This window comes from Fulmarus glacialis, unplaced genomic scaffold, assembly GCF_000690835.1.
Source record: "Fulmarus glacialis isolate BGI_N327 unplaced genomic scaffold, ASM69083v1 scaffold5037, whole genome shotgun sequence".
Classification (NCBI taxonomy): domain Eukaryota; kingdom Metazoa; phylum Chordata; class Aves; order Procellariiformes; family Procellariidae; genus Fulmarus; species Fulmarus glacialis.
The window spans coordinates 1-9,900 of record NW_009224956.1 but is presented as its reverse complement, the minus strand read 5'-3'; positions in this window follow the sequence as shown (position 1 = coordinate 9,900).

The following is a 9,900-nucleotide window of genomic DNA, read 5'->3' as shown; positions in this document are numbered from 1 at the left end:
GAGGAAAAATGTAAATGACTTTTTTTCATTGAGGTGTTTCACCTTGAGTTCATATTCTTTTTTGCCCCCCCCAACCCTCCCCCTTTTTTTTTTTTTTTAATTAAACTTAGAGTCCTTACTGGATGGAAAGCAAGCCCAACTGAGCCCCTCCCTAGGGCTGAAGCAGAATCAATACAGCAAGTTCATTTCTGACAGATGTTTGTCTAACTCTGTTCTGGAAAATTTGCAATGGAGGAGATTTTCACATCTCTCTATTCCAGTATTTTATGATCCTTGAAGTTGGTATTTTCCTAGTATCAATCTAAACTATTATTTCCAGCTAATGAAACTGATTTCTGTCCCAAGTGTAGCTCGAGTACAACCAACCGTTCTTTCTTGCAGTCTTTCCTTTATTGGATGAGGGGCTTCCCACTTGCACATACTTTCCTTGTCTAGTCCAAAAAATATTTGTTCTATCATCGTTTGTCCCCCAAATACCCACAGCACCTCCAAACCTTCAACACTTGGTGTGTTGTCTTAGAAGAATATATTAAAAAGCATCATTGTATTTTATTTTCCTATTTACTTTAGAAGTTGATATTGATTTTGTTGATCTGCTTGACTTATTAACTCCTACTCAGTTTGCTGTAGTGGTATTTTAGCTGACCACTTTGAACTGACATCAGTTTAGCAGAGTAACTGGATAAATATAAATACAGATGTAACTTGGGAGTTAAACAGCATTTTTACTCATATCGCAGGCAGTAATTAATCTGTAAAAAGTTTAATATGAAACAGTAATTTGTTCTCCGAAGTGGTGGTATACAAAACTGGGAATTGGCATTCAGCCATTTAGTATTAAGCAGAGATTTTAGTTTCACATAAAAATCTCAGTCTTAACAATAATGTATTGTTAACTAATGCATGTTTCAATCAGTGTCTGTTTGTATACAGTACTTGTGGTGTTTCAAATTTTCCATTGATTCCTGTTGCTATTCTCTCCTTTCTGATAATACATGAATGATTGCAAACGTGGCAAACTAAACTACCAATATTTGTTTACTATGTAGCCATGAATACGCATACACACTTATATGTGAGAGGTCGTTTGTATTGGTTCGGTAAGTGTTGAGTTTTAGTACATAGCCATTGTGCCCATTTCCTCTAAGTCATGATCTGTTGAACGCAGTCCATAGGAATATAGTCTGTCTTCACCCATGTGTACAGAGCTGACTGCATCCAGAGTGCTATCAGAAAAAAATTGAAGCTATTTTTTAGTTTTTTTCTAGTACTGTTTTACTATCATATTGCATCTTTTTAGAATTAAGGCACTGTGAAATGAAGTTGAAAGGAAGAAAAAGTTGTTTTCCTTTCAACATGAACATAGATGGAAACCTTTAGTTCCATTGCAGATGTGCAAAACGTCAAACTTTATAGACCTCTATGAAAAAGAAGAATCAAGATCAATCTTTCTTACTTTACACAAAAGAGGTATAAGGAAAATATTAGTACGAGTGTTAGAAAGTAAGTCTGCAGGAAAGAAAATAACTTCAATCCAGTAACTACCAAAGAAAAGAAGAAACGCGATCAATGTTTGTATGGATTTTATAAAAGTATACTGTGGTAATATTATGAGTGAAATCAATAACTCGGGAGGATATTTCCAGTGCTGTTGGTCCCTGAAACTCCGATTATTTGAAATGTAATAAGGGGATAGAACAGTGGATTTGTGGCTCAAAAAAAGTAGAGCATGAAAGGAGCATGGAAACTAATGTGAAGATTAAGCCAAGGTACTGTAACTGTTTCCAGATACGGCTATGGAAAAGTGATGTGATTGTTGAAAATTTCTCAGGAATTAAAGTGACTTTACAGACTGCTTTGATATGGAAAAATATGATGGAAAAGAACTTGAAAAAAGTGACATGAAAAGGATATTTAAACTTTATTTGAAAGTAAAATCTAAGGCATGGTCATAAGCCAAGAAAGTAGTCTTGGGCAAACATATCTAGTTGTTGTTAACCATTGGTGTTGAAAAGTGTGGGTTTTACTTGGGACTGTTAGTTGCTGATTACAGTTTATTGAGTTGGGGGCAAAAACGCAACCCAAAATGTCCTTTCCTTTGTGGAGATTTTATACCTTTTTACTACTCCTGAGCAGCTGCAGATGTATAAGAAAAAAATGCTTAATCTGGTGATTTACCTAGTAAGAAAAAAGCTCTTCATGTTAACAGTGATCTTGAGGATGCCATGGGACAGAGTGTACTCTCATCAGATTTGCAGATGACACCAAATTGGGGGTAATAAGAGTAGTGCTGCCATTCGTACGGATCTAGGCATAGGGACCAGACATAGGCTGGAGGAATATGTCAAAAGGAACCTTATGAAATTCAACAAGGACAAATGCAAAGTTCTGCAGCTGGGAAGGCCAAGCCCCTTGCACCCCATTCAGCCTGGGGCTGGCTTGCTGGGGAGCAGCTTTGGTGAAGAGGACCTGTGGTCTTGATAGTTAGGAAGATGAAATGAACCAGTATTGTGCCTTCACAGCCAAGAATGCTAACAGAATCATGGGCAGTATTAACAGGAGCGTAGCGAGCTCGTCAAGGATAGTCATTATTCCCCTTTACTCTGCACTTTTTAGACTCCAGTTCTTGGATCTCCGGTGCTGGAACTTGCACTCCAGTGCAAGTTCAGGTGAGGGCCACCAAGATGCTCAGGGCTGGAGTACTTGCCCTGTGAGCAGGGGATTGAGGGAGCTGGGCTTGTTCAGCCTGGGGAAGAGGCAGCTTGCCAGAGTGGGATGGGGGGACTAGCAGCAGCCCCCAGTGTGTAGAAGGACGTTATCAAAAAGATGGAGCCAGACCCTTCACAGTGATGCATGAGAGACACCAGACTCGCGTTGAAACAAGAGGCTGAGGCTGAACGTAAGGAGAAACTTTCTCCCCATGAGGACAGTTGGGCATTGGAGCAGGTTGCTCAGAAAGGTTGTGCAGTCTCTGTACTGGGAAGGTTTCAATCCCTAGCTAGATACAACCTTGAGAAACCTGATCTGATCTCATAGCTGACCCTGCTTTGAGCAGGAGGTTGGGCTAGAAATCTGCTGGGGTCCCATCCAACCTGAATTATTCTGTGGTCCTATGATTTGCTGAGTACTTAGTGAGTACCTCAGAACCAGTGAAATGTATTTTGCAGCCAGTTAGGGAGAATTAAATATGGAAAGGTCTAATAAGAAATAGGGAGACTTTTTTTATACACAAAATCCTTGAGTTCAGGGAGTGGAGCATTTGGTTGACTTATTCAGCAACAGGTCAGAGGTCATTTTCATGATGTTGGACCCAGAGTCAGAACCTAAAGAATTTGAAGGACTAATACTGAGCAAGGTCTAAGAGCACCTCATAGAAATCAGCAGTGGTAGGAAAAATAAGACAATAAAAAGGGGGGAACAAAGATGACAGTGGCCTGTACAACCAAGAAAGCAATCTAATGGTGGGCCATGTCACCAGAGGCTCTACAACTGGTGTTGGCGTTTACACCAGTGTGAGGGGACATAAAAAGTTGCTCTGACTGGCCGGCTTTTTACACTTGTTCTATACCGGTATAATCCAGGGGGCAAACCTGAGAAGTGAACCTTGCTTTCAGTGTGCATTTATGGCTTTGAATTTGCCAGACAGCAATACTTCTAAATGACTAGGGAGTTCTTAAGAGATGAGTTGTTCTTTGATGGTCTTACCCTGTACCGTTGAAACAAATGAAAGATTTTCGCAATGTCTCAGAATTAACAGGAGCAAGACTGGGTATGGAATGACTTAAGGAATAATCATATTGGGGAGAATGGTCCATTGACAAAGTAATAAAGAAGATGTCTAAGTAACTGCTTATTGACGCGTGATTTGTTGAAAGAAAGGAAGGAAGGAAAGAAACTCTGCTTCACCTCTTGTTTTTACGCCATGTTCCCCAGCGTGCTAATGCATGTCTTCAGAGCATGAGGTTTTAATGCTATGATCGTTAAACAAACCTCATTCTGTCAAAGTAACACCCAAGAGGTACCTTGGTCCAAGTGAAGGAATTTGATAGGTGGTACCTGAAAGGACTCAAGCCTTTTCAAGTTAAACTTTTAAGGAGGAAAGGAACAGGGCTCAAGAAAACCTCTTTTTAGTTTTAGAAGGGATCAGAAGTTATGAATATTGATTATATACCAAACGGCACCTTGGAAAATGAGGTATGAACTGCTACTGAAAACCTGCTGCAAATAGCCTTAAAATCTGGCTAATTCTATAACCGCTAAAGATGCTTGCAGTAAATCAGCTGTATTGACATATATTTTTATGAAATTCATATAAAATCTTGCTTTTAAAATCTGAATTGATTTTTTTTTTTCACTTCAATATATCTTTGCAAATGTTAGGGGTTTATCATATCAGCTGAAATGCTCAAGTTATTTAGCATGTTGGTGAAGGGATGGTCTCGTGGTTTAAGATACTACACTGGAATTTGGAGAAATCTTGGCTCCATTTCAGGTTACTCTGGTATTCTTAGGAAGCACACTGAATCCTCAGGGTCTAAGTTACTGTCTCCATACAGAGAAAGGGCTTCTTTTTCTTATCAAAGTGTTACTAGATATCTTTCCGATTTCCAGAACAAGTTTAATTATGCCCTTTGTTCACGGAACTCAGCTGAGTTTTGTGCTGCAACCAATGCAGTGACTTGGGGATGAAAGGTATGCAGTGGAGCTCAGGAGGCCTGGGTTTCATTCCTACCTCTGGGCCAGGACGGGTGACCAAAACCAGGTGGCTTTATTCACCATGTTGTGACCTCCCGATTGTGTTCATCCTCCCCATGTATGTTTTGGTGTCTGTACAACAGAGATAAAGATACTAGTGTTGTTAAATGTGTTGTGATATGTGTGTAAAAGACGTTGCTTGAGCCAGCTGAGTCTTCCTGTTAACAGGTCCGTTTCATTTGGAACAACTTCTGCTCACTTCCTGATCCCTCCCTTGGCAAATGATTCCAACTTTGTTATCCTTCATCCTTCCATTATTGATGAGTATCACATTGACCCAAAATATCTCTTGTGCCAGTGACACAGTACACCTAATGTGAGGCCTGATGCAAGAAGCAAAATGAGGCCTTCTGTAAGGGGACCTCAATAGGTGTTCACCCCAATGCTTCCCCATCTGTGTTACCTGACACCTGGCCCTCCAGAGTCTTCTCACAAATCCTACTGTAGTTACAGTGCAGAAGATTACACAAACCAGCACCTTTTCTTAGCTTATTTTATTGGACATTGTTTTATTGTCCCTTACAAACTGGTCACAATCTACCCTCTAGGTTGTTACTGGCAGAGGACTGTTTTTATGATCAGGTGTAGGACTGGTACCAAGTGAAGAAAGTCCTAGGTCAGGGCAAGGTGTAGGAAGTACTTCAGCCTCCTTTGAAGTATTATTAAAGTTTTGCTTACCACATTTTTCTCTGTTTGGTCCCAAACCTGTAGCAATTTTTGATCATTCTGCAGCACTGTCATGTATCTCAGAAAGCATCTAGTTTATTCACAGCAGAAGAAAAGAGATTTTTAGTAGAAACAAACAGAACCTTCATTGTGTCCAAATGGAGGTTATTTCTGATAAAATATTAGTTATCTTCCTTGTTTTGCATGTGACGGTGCTCTTCAGCACAATAGATCTCTCCTCCCAAGCACCATCTGATAGTGGTGTTGTAGAAGCAACTTCCATCTCCAGCCATCTCTGTGAAGCCCTTCCCTCCTCCTCGGTGCAAAGCTTAAGCCAGCCTTGCCCATGGTCCTTATTTATGCCACTTTTCCCTATTCTTTCAGTGAGGTCTTAACAGCAATGTTAGTTGGTGGGCTGTCAGATCAATCCTGGCTACATCCATCTGCGGTTTAAAAAGTAAAATAAAATCACTGCTTCACCCTGGAGAGGGCTTTTGTTCTGCTGCTTGGATAAGGTCAGACTTATTTGCAGCATTCTTTGTGGAGCCTGTGATGCTCGTGTTGGAAAATGTGAGGGACTGAAGAGTTCTCCCTGTTTCATACTTGGCTGCTCTCAAACTTTTAACATGTGGAACACATCAAAGAGTGACAGGCGTTGGGATAAGGCTCCTGTTTGCATAATATGTGGCAACTGGTTTTTTTGCATGGAAAAGAATATCAGAAATATATTACTGTAACCCTGTGTTTATACAGCATAGAATTGAAAGAAGTTGCATGAGCCAAATAGTTGGAAAGTGGAAATCTTTTTTTTATTATTTAACCTCTTACCGATAAAGAAAACTTTGCATGAAAATAATCTCTCATGTCTTGGCAATGATTCTTGGGTCTGGGTTTTCAGTCAGATTATAGCTCATGCAATGTATAGCGAACTCCCACAACAAGAGACAAAACTGTAATGGCTCGTGAGAGATCTGGTATGACCAGGAAGACCCATGTGCAGTTGAGAAGGGGACAATGAGGCACTTGAACACTTCATGGAAGTTGTAACTTAAGTATTAACATAGTTGATTATTTTCTGATAAATTGGCTTTTGTGTGAAAAATAATCTATGGAGTATTATGGCAGAAAGTAATCTTTTTTTTATGAGGTGTTTTTTTTACTCTGGAACAGGAGAACGTTTCTAACTAGCTGCCATGACAAAGTCTTCATTGCTAAACCAACTTGCTGCTTGTGCATAGGAGAACTAGGCCCTATATGCATAAGAAGAAATCAAGTCAATTAGTCATGAAATGGAGCTATCTTCTCTTCTGTGCGCAAACCAGTGGGGAGTGTCTAATGCCATTATTTGTTACACAAAATCCTGTGTGGAAGAAGTGATACTATCATCTGTCCTGTTTAATAGAAAAGGGAACTTGCTGAAGGGCGATTGAGGCATTTTTGGCCTTGCTTGCCAATGACATATTAATGTTATTGTTTCTATATCTACTAAATTCAGAATGAACAGTTTCCACGCTCCTGCTCTGTTATCAGCTGTGAGATCTGCAGTTCAACTAGCTTATGAATGCTTTACACCGTTTCCTGTCTTACTTGGTTATTTCTTGGGTCTGGTTGCTTTTCCGTGGTAGCCCTCTCCACTTGTAACTACCTGGGAAGATCTCTCATGGTTTCAATAAATGATTGCTCTACAGCATACGCAGAAGTCAATTGCACTCTAGCTGCCTCTTTTTCTTTACTCTTTGTAAGAATTCCGTAAGAGCCACAGTAGCCAGATTTGCTGTAACTTTTACTCCTACCTGATGTATTACATGGAATCCAAATCATCTTTGAACTGAAAAGTATGATTCCTGTCCTTTAGCTTCAGATTTGAAATTCCCTGTCAACTTAGCTTAGATAAGCTCTTCTGTACTCTTAGAGTGTGAGTATTTAGGTGGCAGGAGAAAAAGGTATATTGCTCTTCATTTGAAGCAGTGTTTACTTGCTCCTCAGTACTTACTCCTCAAGTGCTGTCAGATGTTGGGGAATTAATGTTTCATAATTACATGCAATGATAATTGGATTATTCCTTCCCTCTAACACAAGGTTTTTTTGCATTTTTAATTTAATCTTGTTCTATTTATTTTAGTCAACTTTTACTAACTAGAGATTGTATCATCTTTTACCCTTCTTCATGAAAAGATCTTTGTTGTACAGTCTTTGTAAACCTGATCCACTGTACTCTCTACAAGACACTGATTCACATCAGTATCGTGTAAAACTCACCCCCAGAACCTCTCACCGTGGCAGCCAGTTTCAAAATCAATTTCTGTTTCTTACTCAGAGGGGAGCTAAAAATGTGAATTAGGGTAAGATATGGAAAACTGTATCAAATATCTTAGCAAAGCCTATTTCAGGAATTTGCAAACCATATTCTAAAGCTTTGTGATATTTCATAGTTTGCTGATAAGGCAGTGTGTCTGTAAGATGACCTGAACGCTGATTGGGATCCACTGACAGAGCCAAAAAGCTTAGGAGCTACTGATTTAGCCTTTGGGTGCTTAGCCTATCTATCTTAGGTGACTCAGGCATCCAACTTAAGTGGGATTCGTAAGACCGAGGACAAGAGAGTAAGTTGCTGAAGTAATCAATGGAGGGCCAGGGGATGCCTCCAAACAGATGAATTTAATGGACTTAATATAGCTAAGAGAAGATGTTACGAAAACACCCCTTTTACGTTCACCCTGATTCCTTTGTCTGATGCCTTTTGATTTGCAACTGTTCACATGTTCTTGATGAAGCATGCTTTCTATCAACTGTATTTCCTTTAGCTGCTTTACAGGGGTATTTATTACTTTATTAGTAATTCTAACACTTAGCCAAATACTGAAGCTCAACCCTGTAATTTTATTTCTTAGGAAGTTCTTTTTCTATAGGTTTTTGGAACCATCACCAACTGTTAGTGATTACATTATTACTTTACCATGTTCCTTGATCGATCACTAGGCTGTGTGATCCCATTATCTACAAGCTATGCAGGGTGAAGCACTGTTGTTACTTGGAGACCTCCAAGGAACAGCTTGAAGCCGTAGGATGTAGAATTGTTAACCCTGATGGCACTTCTTTAGTTCCTTTTTTTTTATTTCCCCACTTGATCAATACTAATGAACTACTTCAATATGGTGCATAACAGCCTGGAGTCCTTCCACTCAAAAGACAGGGTCCTTAGTTTAGAATTGGCCATTGAATACTTAAGCCTTCCTGTGAATTGTGCTGATTCCGAGTATTGTGCCCTGAGCAAAGTCTCATTAAGCTGTAATTCTGTGTTGCTTTTTTAAAACTTCTGCTGTATCTGTGGAGTCTGGAATTTATTTTTTCAGCTCGGTTAAACTGCTGGTTAGTACTGCTGGGTTCTCATTTCCCACGAAGTCAGGCTTTCCTGCAGCTCTTCAGAAGTTCTCATTCCCATTCTGGTGGGAACCAGCACAAAAATGGGAGATATTGGAGGGTCTCCTTTCAGATTACTTGTGCTGTTGTCTGGGAAGGAGTATTTGTCATCTTTGCTGTGCAGACACAAAGCCAATTTCATGGCTAGTTGTAGGTAAGGAAAACTTAGATGGGGAAAACTTCAGTGATTAAGTGGAGGAGTTGTTAGAGGACCTTACAATTCTTCACTTTGAAGAAGTGAATTAATTTGCTGCTTAGTGGGTGTGTGTTTGTGATATCAGTGAGCAGCTAGAGCTGATTCTTTTTATTTCAGCTTGTTACTTGCCAGCATGTGCTATTCGTGATATGGGGATTTAGTCTTAGTGTAATCTTATAATTATTTGGCAGTGTTCCCCGGTCTAATAACACAGCTAACTTAATGATGAAATGCAGGAGGAAGCTCTCCTGAAATCTGAACCTGAAGGAAGCCACAGCCGAAAGTTTGACTTCTGTTTTGTGACACAAACGAGTGAGTGCATATGTAATCTCTCTCATCTGACCGGTCTGCAATTCGTTGTGTTCCTTCTCTCATCTCTCACTGTTGTCTAGTGCCCTATGACTCTTCTCAAGACATGCCCTCAGCAGATTATGCTGTGATTCCAGCTTCTCTGCTGTCTCTATATTTTTTTTATATATCTATATCTATCTCCAACAAATCCACTCTTGCACCAAATCTCTGACGAATGAATTAACTCATATCCTAAATTTTGCCCTCTGTCGTGGCTCCGTGTTCTCAGCTGCTTTCTCCCCCCTGGACCCTTTGGGCCGGGGCATTGCCAACAAGCACTGGGCCCGCCCTGCGCAGGTGCTCGCGCCCTGAATTCCCCCGCTGTTGCTGAGAAAAGGCGAACAGCCGCCTGCAGCCTTCAGTACTTCCCGGGTGTCTCCGGGTTGGTGTTTAGCAAGAACTGGAAATACGCACTTGGGAAAACAGTGGGTTTCTACCTCTCCCTTTCGCGAAGGCTGAAGAGCCGCTCCGCGCGGCCGGCGGGTGCAGTACCGCTGGGCTCCTCGGGGGGC